The sequence below is a fragment of the Apus apus genome, chromosome 2, assembly GCF_020740795.1.
Source record: "Apus apus isolate bApuApu2 chromosome 2, bApuApu2.pri.cur, whole genome shotgun sequence".
NCBI lineage: Eukaryota > Metazoa > Chordata > Aves > Apodiformes > Apodidae > Apus > Apus apus.
Window position 1 is genome coordinate 23,215,931 of NC_067283.1, and position 14,487 is coordinate 23,230,417.

Here is a 14,487-nt window from a genome sequence, read left to right on the forward strand (position 1 = left end):
AGAAATCTATCACATAGAGGAGCAACTTCCCAAAGGATAGACTGTCAGTTCTTTTAATTGGCTTGATCACATCATCAGTACTGGCTAACAATATTATTAAGCTCTTTTCTCATACAGGATCATTTACAGTTTGTTTGTTGTTTGGCGTTTTTTTATTAATTCGTTTAAAAACTCTGTTGTACAGGGTTCTCACAATACGTTGCCATTTCCAACCAAATAAAAATCAGGCTAAATCTTGATTATTTGGGTTTTTACTGTCATTGACCACAATTTTATTGACTTAATTCCTTGTTTATATTCCAAGGACCTTATAGATGTTTCTTTAGTAATATTTTTCAACAAAAGTTTTTGATGTCTATGGATCAACATTGATCCTTGGATTATGAATTATGAAAAGCAGCCATACAGATAACTGAAGCCACTTTCCATGATCTATAATGCCCCTAGTTTCCATAATATATTTTACTAACACTCAGGAGGAAATGTATTGAAAAATACACAGAGCCTCAAATGACATTTCCAGGAATTTGACCTTATAAACGTACTAGACCCAGAAACAAAATCTGAGTGCTTCAGCAATGACATTTGAATACATATTTGCATTTGTACTTCAGATGTTATGCTTCTGTGCAAACGAGGAACAATTTAAGAACAGAAAAGGAAACTAAACTGTAGGGTACAACTACTTGAAAGACAAGCTATATTTTTATTTAGTATTTTCTGTACAGCTACAGTATTTAGCTACAGTCATGACTAATAATAAGGATAATAAAAGAAAGTACATTTTTAAGACAAACTCAGCTGCTGAGGTAGAAGAATGCAAAGTCAGATGTGTTGCTTAACTGGATAAACATTTGACAGGCACAGCTGAAGAAAGGATCCTGTGCCCATGCACACAATAATGAACCAAACATCCTACAGCTGACAGAGCACATCAAAGATTTCACCATGGTCCAAAAAGCTCAAATGTTGGCTTACCCTTTTGCTTCACCAGTGACTCTCAAACAGAGCTAGAAAAGGAAGAGCAAGAGAAAAGCTGTTCAGATACGGAGAGTGTGTACTGGGAATGACAGATGACCTGTGTCTTGGGTGTTCCCATCTCGATAGGAAGAGCCATCTGAACCCTCTGATCTGTCCTCTGAGAAGCAGGAGACTAAATCAAGGCAAAGTCATTATTTTCCAGTCTTACTAACAGCTCACACACAAGTCAATAACAGGCTTTTATCAAGCAAGAAGTTCCTTCAATAAGTCAAACTTCTTTTATAATTTTTACATGTAGCTCAATTGGCAACTTTTTAAACAATAATGGTCTTGAAGCTTCTGTGAATTAGATTTTTCTTTTAAACCGTTTACTATTTAAATGTAGGATGCTGTATTTTACGTGTCTTCACTGCCACCTTTTGGTCAAACTTACTGTTTTTCTGTTTCAACCTTTTTTTCCTTTATAAGAATACACAAAGAACAATGTAACAAAACAAACAAAAAAGCCCCAAAAAAACCAAAAAATACATCCAGGGCAAGAGAATGTTCAAGAGGATATAAATACAACTATTCAGTATCAGCATTTCTAAAGCCTGAAACAAGAAGGAAAAACAAACAAACAAACAATAAAAAGGTCAAGACAAGAAAACAAACAAACCAGGTTTATCCTACATTCAGTTACAGAAAGGTTCACTGCTGTCGATTCACGGCCCTCTTGAGGTACTGTAATTGAATACAGATTTATAAAGCTGTCCCTGGATACGCTGTCTTCAGAGCCAGGGTTTACTTGTTTTCTCTCCATAGATCAAAGCCTCCCACTAATACTTGTTTTCTTTTGGTAGTTAGCTGGTCTTTCAGCATTATTAGAGTTCACATTTGTTCTGTGTTAATGCACAGCAGAATGCTATTTCACAATAGAGGCTGCTTGGTAACCAAAATACCAAGTAGCATTATTACTAATGCTAATAAGTTTATACAGCAGCAGTGCTTAAAATGCAAGTGGAGAAGACTTCACTGTATACAGGCATGAGCAAAGTGATAATTCACAACCTAAGTATTTACTGCTCCAAAGAAAATGCAAATATTACTACATTTGTTGATTTCTCAATTAACCTGTAATGGTCTTTAGCCTTGAGGAGCCTCAAAAAAGGCATGGAGGGGGCCATCAGGAAAAAGCCAGGAGGAGGAATAGATACCACCATCCATCCTGTTATTTCCAACCACTGAATGGCTCTTAGGAGAGCAGCTCTGACTGGTATTAGTTAAAATATTTTTCAGGCTGTTCTAACACATTCTGCATAGTGGCAGAGCATCAGAAGCTACTAATCCCTAACAGTCTTTTCTCAGAACCACCACTCAAGTCATCTGCTATCCTCAGGAGACGACACAAAATCTGCTTCCAAGTGAAGCTATTTTGCATTCTAATAAATAAGTAACAAAGTACGTACAAGAGAGCTGAACATTATTTTTATTTGTACCTCCACAAAAGTATCTATGACATGCTGAGACCAGGATCAGGACTTAGAATGTGCCTGCTTATTTATTAAGTGCTTAACTCTTCATTAAAAATGTTACACAGAAAAGCAGCATCACTACTTTCTGGCTGCAACGAAGTGTTTGAGTTAGTTGAAATCAGTATGAACCCAGAACAGCCTGGACAGGGATATACTTCCTCTGTGAGACTAGATAAGATGAAGGAACATGTGGTAAAGAAATTTGTCAACCTGTACAAAGAATAAATAAATGTAACAGGTGCATTTGTATACACTCAAAAGCATCTCAGGCTTACAATTTAGCACATCCCAAGCCTAGCAAATATAATTATAGCAGTTATTACTACCCTTGTTCCGCTCTATTATTTGTCCTTAATGACCTAAAAATACTTTCATAGACAACAGGATGACCATCCTATGTTAAAAAGGGGGAAAGAGAGACACAGAGCAGTGATTAAACTTTTCCCAACATGGTGTTGTGGAGAACAGTCCGTCTTTTCCCCCCACATAAGACTAAATAAAAGCAACAGCTGGAAAAGCAGCAAAGAAGCCATCAGAGTTCTGCTGTGGGATGTTTTCCTCCAGTCCATCCTGCCTCTCACACCAACCATGCAGCAGCTCCTTTGAGAATGCTGCCACCAGTGGGACACTACCCACCACTGGCAGGGTGCTGCCTTAGGGGACAGGCATTGAGAAAACCGATATTCTGAAGCAGCTGGGAAGTGTTGTGCTCAGGCTTATACTGCTGGGCATCTTGTCCAGATAAACACAGTGAGCATCATGGAAGATAGCATTCTGAAATGTCTCTCCAGCATTAATAATCACTCTAACACTCTGGGATTCGTCTAAAATTCTGATGGGCAGAAAATGCTGTCTCACAGATTGGCACCTTTCTTTTCAGCCTCCATGATAACTCGGTGCACTTCTGTTTGTAACGGATTTATGAAGTATTTATTGTAGAAACAATCAGTGAACTAAAAATAAATAACCTCAGTGAAAATATTACTTTACTTAACTGTTTATTTCACCTTGCTGCCTCCTCCATGGGAACCATAGGCTTCCATTATGAAATATTTAATTACAGAAATTTCATTGCTTACTTCTAAGCGTTGATTACTTCAGGAAGGCATTTCAAATAGGTGTCTAATACTGCTCTGTGTCACCCTGCTAGTCTGTAAGGAAATAGATGTTTTCATTGTGTTTTTTATTCTTGTTGGACACAACCCATTTCTGTAATTAAAACAGATTTACTCCTGCTATAAAAAGCATAATTGATACATTTTAATTCCCATTTGTTGCTAAAAGTGATAATTGTATTACTGCTCAGACTTACAGTCTTGTTACCATTTGGCAGCTGCTTAACAAGTTATCAAACTGAGTTATGGCAATTTTGTATGTGCCTGTTCTCAGTGCACAGCAGACGTGGTATTGCAGCGTAACATAAGCCATGAACTACACAGGGAACCAAGAAACCCCAGAGTTGTATCTCAGGTGCCTCTGTGGAGTGTCAGCTAGGCACTGAGCATGCTTGCCATGGAAATCACAGCTACACTCTTTCCTAGGGTTCAGCTTCAAAGGAAAGCAAGTATTGAGTCTGACACTGACCTTCATTTTGGAGCTTTTGGCGTAGGAGCTTATTACAAAGCACCAGATACAAAGCCTGTTGAAGACAGTGAAAAAATATCCGCCCTTGACCTCAATGCTCTTTTGATTAGGCTTTCAACCCAGCAAAAACAGTGTGAAACAGATTGGTGAAACAGTGACCCAGCCCCTCAGAAGGTCCTCTCAAGAAAAGGAGCACGCTCCATCACTTTGGCCTCTGGAAAGCAGGGTCCATTGACTTTTAAAATCACTTTAACTGAAAGCTTGACTGCTGCAAGCTGAAGGGTCTTAGGGCTGTATTGGGATGTTCTGGCATTGTAGCTTATTTAGTTATAGTACTAGGGTGGAGAAAAAACAACTTGCCAGAGAACTAGATAGACACAATGCAGGGTATTTGTTTTTTCTCACCCAGAGTTTTCCTAGAGTTGGATTTCAGGCAGTTTTTTTTGAAATTAAGACACTCACATCCAAGTTTCCATTTCTCCCAGATAAAACAAAACAGATTAATTAGGACAATATAAACAGCTTCTTCAGTTTATTTTTAGTCTTAACAAAAAAAAAATAAATCTGTTGAAGTTGTACTCTTCAGGCCACAGAAGGTGGCCAAGAAAGGAGAGAAGAGTGGAGGGGGGGAAGAAAAAAAGAAGAAAAGAAAAGAAAAATTAATAAGTAGAAGGAGTAGAAGCTGTTTTCCAGAAAGAGAAGAGTCATTCAGTTTCCAAAGTATGCTCTTCTGGAGAGGGAAGGTTGTCACAGGGAAATAGCTGGCCACATGTGGAAAAGGCAACAGATGGGATGAGCAGGGAAAAAATACATGGAGTAGTTGCTGTTTTCATTGAGTCAAAATACAATATAATGTATTTCAGATAGATAAATAGACAGACAGACAGACAGACAGAAAGGCAGACTGGGGGGAGGAAGAGTGCAGGCGTGTGGCTGTGTGTGTAAACACACATACAAGCACACTTACACTGTTCCAATTAAGCAAGAACAGCAAGGGCACCAAAATGTCCAGGACCTGCAAATGAAAATAGAGACGGCCAGCATGGCATTGAAGGGAGACGCTATTTCATGGGACAGTTTTGCTACTTGGCCATCTCATCATATCTCAAAAGCCTTTCTAGCAGGAAAAAAGGGCTTGGTAGCATGCAGACTAACATTCCTCCTGTGGATTACACTATAAAGTGCTGCTATTCAAGGGCAGAAGTATAGATAAGAGTATTTTTTTACAAAATGAATAGTACTGCACAGCAAGCTCTTTTAGTATGGAATAATCCAGTATCTTACACATTAATTGTCCCCTAATTTACTGAAGAACTTCCACAGAGGATACGCTATAGGTTAAACCTTGTTCTGCTGTGATGCCAAAAAAGGAACAATTCCAGCAAAAGTAATATAAGACAATACTAGTGTCTAGCAGGTGTGATGTTGAGTCAAGTCCACAGCAGCTGAATCAGGCATATATTTTATTTTCAAATTACTGATTTAAGTTTAAATACAAGCCAACTTTTACCCTGCTCCAATGCAGTCCCGTTTATTCTAAATTTCATGCACTACTCTATATGAAACAGCTTTAGAGTTTCATTTAATATTTCTGACTCTACAATGTAGCTACACTTTAGAACAGGAAAAAAGACTTGTATGAGTAAACAGTATTTATTTTTCTCTTGTATAATTTCTTTTTCTTCATATAATCCTTTTTCTTCATTATAATTGTATGTATACATATTTAGTCCTGCTACACTATTTTAATCATTTATGAAAATCCTTGCAACATCTGAATGTTCTATGTAAATTTATACTTGAAATTAATGTATTATCAAGGGATTCTATTTCATCACCATTTTACTTTGCTATCCTGATCTATGAAATATGTTTCATCTCTTTTCCTTTCGAAGGCATTATAAAAAAGACTGACCTGTCATTTCTTCTAGAATTATGAATAGCTATGTATGCTTTATAACTGTGCAAAAACATACAAATGAAGCAACTAGATGCTGTTGGGTTTTTTCTTCCCAAAGTAGCAATAGTAGGACAGAGCTCAGTATGAATAAAACCAAAATCAGACAAAATTCTATAATTTATTTTTATGACTTTGCCAGTACCTTTACTGGAATGTCAACAATCCCTTCAACTATTTGTATAACAGTGATTTTTATAGATAACAGAAACACATCTTTTGAGATAGTCAGGATAAGTGAAGAAAATAAACATTTCAAATTTCTCTCAATATAAAATAGTCCTTGTGAGTCCAAAAATTAACACTCCAGACTATAAACCACAAAGAATACTACATTGCAGGTTTTAAAAGTACTTTGTTCTGACTTTCCCTTCTAAATTGCATTTGGGGAGTGTAGATTAGGATGGGTTCTTAGGATTTCTGTTTTGCTGAAAGGTGTAAAATTACTTGTGGCAGTTGGTTGAACTGGGAACCATATAGCAAATCAACAAGACTATCTTACATACAAAGATAAGAGGTTGATAGGAGGTTTATTAGTTATCAAAGCAGTTTATTAAATAATCTTCATTAAATAATTCTGTATTAGTTATTTAGTTCCTCAAAGATGCTAAAGCATTCTTAGGACTATCAGCATTGTTAAGTTTCTTAGGTGTATGAAGCACCAAAATATCTAAAAGTTAGGTAGCTGCCCTGCAGAATGGAATTCATCAAGCTCCAGACATTTGATTTGGGTGGTAAGAAGAAAGTGCTTGTAAACCTAAGGGATCTCTTAAGTGAGAGGGAAGGATTAACAACAGTGCTCAGCCCTTTGTAGATCACCTAATAACATTCAGGAGCATTGATCCTGTCTTTGAAGTCTCTGATTTTTTAATGAACTGTTGACTAAGGAAGTCAGGGCAATGTCAGCTGATGCAGATTAGGAAGAAAAAAAATAATCTTGCTGTTTATTCCAAAACCAGGATTGTTACAGATCCAGACTGACACTCAGGAAAGTGTAATTATAAGTTGGTTTCTTTTATTATTAATTGTTTCCTTAGCTTTGCTGCTCTTTATGCATGCTCAGAATGAGTTTCTCTACATTGAATCTTCTGATATTGTTTCTGAGCATAGACAGGAGATGAGACATACGCAAGTTTTTTACTATGTAAGTAGTTTAAAGATATTCTGGCTTGACTCTCATCTCTGTGAAGGTATTGCCAAGCTCTCAACAGGTAGCCTGCAAAGCTTAAATCCATGTCAATGTCTGTCTTTGCTTTTAATGCACTTTTCCTGCCTTCATTTTCACTGACATCTCATGAAGAGTTGGCACAGGTAGAGCTCTCAGAGGGCCATTACTGGCAAGTCACCCTAGGTGAACAGTCATTTAAGTATGTCCATGTCTCACTCATACTGGAAAGCCCAGAGCTGTACACAGCGCTCTAGATGCTCTAGATGTGGAGAGCCAAGTAGAGGAGAAGGGTAACCTCCCTTAACCCACTGGCAATGCTCTGCTTACTGCAGCCCAGAAGACTGTTGGCCTTCTTTTTTGCAAGCATGCTCATGTTTATTTGGTGTCCACCAGGACCTCCAACGCCTTTTCTGCCAAGCTTCTTTTCAGCTGATTGGCCACCAGCCTGTAATGGTGTATGGGTTTATTTCTTCCCAGGTGCAGGACTTTGTTGAACTTCAAGTGGTTCCTGTTGGGCTGTTTCTCCAGCCTTGCTGAAGTGACTCTGAGTGGTAGCAGAACCATCTGCTATATCAACCACTCACCCCAGTTTTTGTGTCTCCTGCAAAGCTTGTTTCTGACTGAATGGCTTTTGGGTGGAAGCTTACAGCTTTCCCCTGGAGTCTGCAGCATGCTAGAGCCTTCTGTTCTCATCCAGCCTGAGCTTCCTGCCTCTGTTCCAGTCCTGCCTTGTTTTGTGATCCAGTTCTTCCTTGAGTCTCTACATCTAGAGTAGACCAGTGTTCCAGGCAGCAGCAAAAAGTCTGAACAAAGATCTCAGCTCTTAGATTATTTCTGACAATTAACTTCAGCTTTATACTGTTGTTTGTAGTGTGTAGTTAGTCAGACAGTGTAACTAGCATTTCTGGATGAGAGCAACATTTTAACTTTGACCATGGACAGTATTTTTGAACAGTCAGAATCTTACACTGGAATTCTAGTATGTAGTTTTGGACAAAAGATCTTTTTCTTTGTAAGTAATAAAGCTGTCTGGATTTTTAAATATTTTTGCATTATGAAGTTATAATGTATATAAAATATCAATATTAGCACTTAAATTGTGGGAAATTAATTCCTAATCTGGCAAAATGTCCAACTTTACAAACTCTAAGTAGCATAGTTATTTCCATATTGAAGATTTATGTGTAATTGTGTTGTCAGTCTTTGTATGTGAGTAAAAATTCCCTTACTAGTCAACCATATTAAATATATATTAAAAAAATTAATTCCTGAAATCTGATGGCAGACAGCTTTGAAGTATCTATTGCTCTATTCAAATTAATTATGGTATTATTTAAATCATTAATACTTATTCAATTATTTAAGTAATTCTAAACATATTGGCTTGTTCTGTTGCACACTTTTTTTAGATTGTATCAAATGTGTAACAACTGTCTGATCAACCTAGGGCTTTTTTAAGTACCTCAGTACCCCTAACATAACATTTTAAGGATTTCTGGAATCTTCTCACTTCTTAAAGACAACTTAAAGACAACTTTTGTAAAGAAATGCCTTGTGAGACTGACAAAACTAATTATTTTTCTTTCTTAAAATCTCCTTTTAAAATTAGGAAGTTGTTATTACAATGACCTCCAGCAGCTGGAAGTGCCATAATCACCAGAGAGTTACCACCACAGCCTGAAACATTATCATCTCATTACGTTCCCAAAACTATGTTCAGCCCTGCTTGTATAACCCCTCTCCTGTTGTTTCAAGTATGAAACCTACAGTGCAGCCTGCAGAGAAAGAGTCAGTATTTGTGGTTTGTGTTTACATAGAATCCAACACTATGGACTATGCCAGGGTTTGTAGGCACTATGGTATTACACAAAAACTTATGAAAATAGCACAAGGTGCACTGTCTAAAAAAGATCACAGAATCACAGAACAGTCATGGTTGGAAAGGACCTTTGAGATCACTAAGTCCAACCATCAGTAAATTGTAAGTAAACAATTTGTAAGAATTTTAAAATATTATATCAGAAGAAGAAAAGTTTTCTGAGAAATTGATGAGGTAGAAGGCCTAGAAAAGGACATGGTTGGGGGACAGATCCTGAAACATTTGGACAATTTTGTGATCTCATCACATGCTTTCATAAGCTTTCAGTGGAAAATATAATATTAGAATGCCATTCCTAAACCACAAAATCTATCAAGGAGCCATAGCTATGGGCAATAAACCACACTCAATGTTTTTCACAAGGCATTTTCCAAAACATCTTCATTTCAAATTACTCTTGTACAAATATTGTAAAAAAAAAATAAAAATTAACAATTAGGAATAATGAATACCCACATACACCACAGCAGAAAATATATCACCCCTGTTACATAATCAGACTTCAGCAAAATGGTTTCCTGGAAAAAACAACCAAAAAAAAAAACCCACATCAGAGGTGGGTCACATGCCTATCCACATGTCCAATATTCTGTCTTTACCCAGTAATCTTACTTCCCCTGGGAGTCTATTCCTTCTCCTGTATCCTTTACAGTTTACAGTTTTGAAGGGCTGAAGCTTTTTTTTGTTAATCTGTACATAAATTACTGTTATTTTTATTATCACCGGTTTCATTATTGCAAGTATTTTAAGGAAGTCAGCTCTATACTCCAGTGGCATGTGTGCAGTGAAATAATGAAATCATCAAAACACCACAATCACAGAAGTATCATAACTGCTTCAAAGGATAACAGTGCAATTTTAAATCTTATATATGTAAATGTAACAAGCACAATGAGAAAGACAAGCATCACTTTAAGACTACAAAGAATTGTACTTTGTACTATAAGAGTACAAAAAATGCCTGATTCAAGCAAATTTTATTCTTATAAGTCAAACAAATTCTCCTGTGTTGCTTCCAAGAAGCAACATGCATTATCAGAAAGGAATTCAGTGAAAGGTGTTAGTTTGGCAAATTAGGAGTGGAAGAGCTTTACTTGTCTATATACTTCAAATCCAGAATGTAATTTCTTTTACAAGGAATAAGAAAATAAAATACTGTTATTCTCCGCGGGTTCAAGTTGGATTTAAATTAATGTAATTGAACTGAAGTAGTCATGCTGTCTTTCCTAGTACTTTCAAAAGTGTCTAAAAGTATCACTGTTAAAATATTATTTGGATGTCATGTGGCTCTATTGTTTTCTTGCAATTCAAGAGAAGTAGTGCATAATTTTGTTTCTTACATGTGTTGTACTGGATTGACCAGCTCTCTCAAACAATCTTGAGCCTCTTGTTTATGTCACTGTATTTCTTCTCCTCACCTTCCTGTATCTTGGCACTGATGACTTAAATCCTCCAGAAGAACTCAAGTATTTCGAGTAGTTTGAGAGCTGCTTCTTTGAACCAGAATTTATGTGGTAAATCCAGGCCAAGTAAGACATTTGTTTTACTTCAACAACATTACTCACTAAGAACAGCTGGTCCTTTACTTCACATTCACTCAGCAGGGGATCCAGCAGTTGTCTGCTTATCTGATGTCTCTCTATCTTATTCCCTTGGATAAAGGAGTTTATTAAATGACAGTTAATCAAACATGTTGTCTGATGTCCCTGTACTTAGATGGCCTTAGCCCACAAGGAACAAGCATTCCCTCCCAGGTGCATCTGCAAACTTCCACTCGTGATATGAACAGGGGGCACTTACCACTTCCATTCCCAGCTCACGTCTGACCCATCTAGGAGCAAATACTGCTGTTTCTTATGTTGCATTTTTCAAATTCAGATTAGATTGCATTTTAAAATTAATTTTCAAAATATTTCACATTTTCCCAAGTTTATACATGGTTCTTTGTAGTGTGTATTTTTTAATATTCCTTTTCACAGATTGCTGGGTTTTGGAATTTTGAGCAAGAGTTTTCTTGTGGGAATATCACACATCTTTGTGTCCACTGTCCCACTCAAGAACCATGCCAACACCAGATCAGATCCTGGGCTGCCTTAGAAATAACATTTAGGGTAGATAATTGAGCAGAAAGGAGTGTAATGGAGTTCAACAAAAGCAAGTGTAGGGCTCTGCATCTGGGGAGGAAGAACCACATGCACCAGTATAGGTTAGGAATTGACCTGCTGGAAAGCAGCTCTGTGGAGATGGACCAGGAGTCCTGGTGGACAAGTTATCCATGGGACAGCAATGTGCCCTTGTTGCCAAGAAGGCAAATGGTATCCTGGGATGCATTAAGAAGGGTGTGGCCAGCAGGTCGAGAGAGGTCATCCTCCCCCTCTACTCTGCCCTAGTGAGGCCACATCTGGAGTATTGTGTCCAGCTCTGGGCTCCCCAGCTCAAGAGAGACAAAGAACTATTGGAGAAGCTACAGCAGAGGGTCACAAGGATGATTAAGGGGACTGAACAATTTATCTTATGAGGAAAGGCTGAGAGACCCAGGTCTTTTTAGCCTAAAGAAGAGAAGACTGAGAAGGGATCTTATCAATGCTTATAAATATCTAAAGGGTGACTGTCAAGAGGATGGGGCCAAACTCTTTTCACTGGTGCCCAGCAACAGAACAAGGGGCAATGGGCACAAACTGGAACACAGGAAGTTCCATCTGAACATGAGAAAAAACTTCTTTACTTTGAGGGTGACAGAGCACTGGAACAGGCTGCCCAGAGAGGTTGTAGAGTTTCAGTCCTTGGAGATTTTCAAAACGCAACAGGAAAATGTCCTGAGCAACCTGTTCTACTGCTTTGGGCCAGGGGAGTGGAGGGGGTGGACTAGATGCCCTCCAGAGTTCCCCTCCACCTCAACAGCTCAGTGATTCTGTGAAGTCAGCCATCACTCTGCACAGCAAAATTCTGAAACTTTCCATGGTTCTAGAATCCCTCTGGACTTCCACTATCCTCACAGTGAAGATTTTTTTTTTTTTTCCCTAATGTCCAATACAAACCTTTGAGCTGCAGTTTATGATCTCTGATTGTTGTTACACTCCCTGGCAGTACCAACAAGAGCTGGGCTTCATAACCTTTGTACCTCCCCTTCAAGTGCTTGAGGGTTGCTACTACATCACCCCTTAATCTGCTCTACACCAAACTAATCAAGCCCAGCTCCTCCATGTCTCTGCACAAGGATCATGTGCTCTAAGCCCTTCACCACCTGCTGAACCTCCTCCAGTGCTGCCCTGAAAACCCAGCCATTGTTTCAATAGCTGAACCAAGCCTGTTTGTACTTGTTTAAATTACAGGGAATGGCTTCCATGCTTCCACACCACTTCCCCCTGTGCAGCACCATTTCTGTGTCACCCAAAGGCATGTTAGTCATCTTGCTGACAGTAACAATTACACTGACCTTACCCAACAAGTTCAGAGTGAGATGAAGTGTTAGCATGCTTATATGTAAGTCTGTCTGTTACTGGAAGACTACACCACTTTTCCAACCATTTGGCAAGTTGTTCTTGGAGCTCCTAGTCTGAAGAACAGTTGAAGAAGCAGATTAATTGACCCAACCACAGACTTCTTCCTGTATAAGCTATGGTGAAAATGTTCTCAGGATTAAAGCACCATCAGACAATCTTGTCAATAATGCAATATTCTTTTTCCTCCAGAAAATGTAATCTACCATTCCCCCAAATCCTTTGTCAACATCACACACAGACTCTGTCCAAAATGAGGAAGGACTCAGAGACAGATGAGCTGACAGTGACTACAGTGTATTTCAGCTCTGGAAAATACCCTGTCACACTTCAGCAAGCACTGAAGTATTATTCTTTCTCACCCCACTCAGGAAACAGTTAAAGAATGCTGACACTCTTCTAAACGTTTGGAGCTAGAAAAATCTGCATTGTTTAAAGTTTTTGTCAGCTGACATCATTCTCATTCTGCATGTGCCAAGAGAAATCCTCTCATTTTGAGTCGACTCCTAATTCCTATGGTGTTTCCTACCTTCAGCTTCACACTTCTTGCATAGCACTTTGCATAAATATTTGCCAGCATGCAGTAGTATTGTCTAGATGTAACAGTCTGCAGGAGGACTGCCCTGCAGTTTGCTTTCCAGGGACCACTCTATTAGTAAAGTGTTACTTCGAATGACCTGGAAGTCATGCCTTCGGGTAGCTATGATGGAGTTTTCCCTAGTATTTGAATCTCCTTCCACTTTGTCAGCACCCACGTTAAATGAGCTCTCCATTTTTATTCATAAACAGGCACTTAATAGTACTCAAGATGCAGAGACTAAAGAGAGGATTGCTTGACCAGAGATACCCCAGAGCATCTGTGCAGAGCAGCTTACTAGGTATTTCTTTAATAGCCAGGTTCAGTTTGGCTGGCTTTTCATCTCATCTTCTGAGAATGCTTATGCAGGAGCTTAGCTCTTGTGTATTTTGTGGAAACATTAAAAATATCTTAAGGATATTCTGCCCATAGAACAGGATATCCAGATGCTGAAATCTCTCAGTATCTTGAGCTGCCTTTTGGTCTATAAACATAGTCCCCATAACACTAGCTTACACCAGCGACTCCTGAGGAGAGCTTTACCACGGAGATCGCTTTGAAAAAGGCAATGCTTTTAGCCCGTTGGACTACAAATTCTTACCTACCCGGTGTGCAAGCGTGGTCCTGCACCCCTTGCTGCAGGCAGCCGCCTCCCCGCGCTCCCACCGCCAGGCGTCACCCTGCTGATGCCCACCGGGAGCGAAGGGAAGAATCCCAAACCGACCGTGCAAAAAAAGGAGTGGAAAAGAAAATGGCACTTTCGCAAAGTGAGAGTGCATCCCTTGCAAAAAGTAAGCAATGGAAAACTCGTGGAAAAACAGCCTTCATGTAAAGCACAAATACTCTAATGAAGGCAATTATAAGGGAAAACTAGAAGTTCAGGTTTTTACACAGGAGAATCAATTATTCTGTCTTTCATCCTATCTATAGCAATCTCCTCTTTTCTACCAGATGTAGCATTCAGCCGCAGTCTATGTGCATTTAACATCTACTGAAAAAATACGTTCCCAAGACAAATTTTAGAAAAAAAAAAAAAAAAAAAAAAAAAGATGGAACTTGGCATCCTTTCTGTGCAGACATCCTGAGGAAAACGCTATGAGCTCTGTGTGAAAAAATGAAAACATTTCTGAGGTACACTGGCCGTATTTTCTGCCATGTCAGTAAGCCACTAAATGTCGAAATACCACTGAAACAGAGCTTTCACAAGATAATGATAGTTCACACTAATGTGTGACTGTATTTTCACGGAAGAACTGACTTTTCAGAATGGCCAACACAGACAAAAAAAAAAAAAAAAAAAAAAAAAAAAAAAAAAAACAAAAAAAAA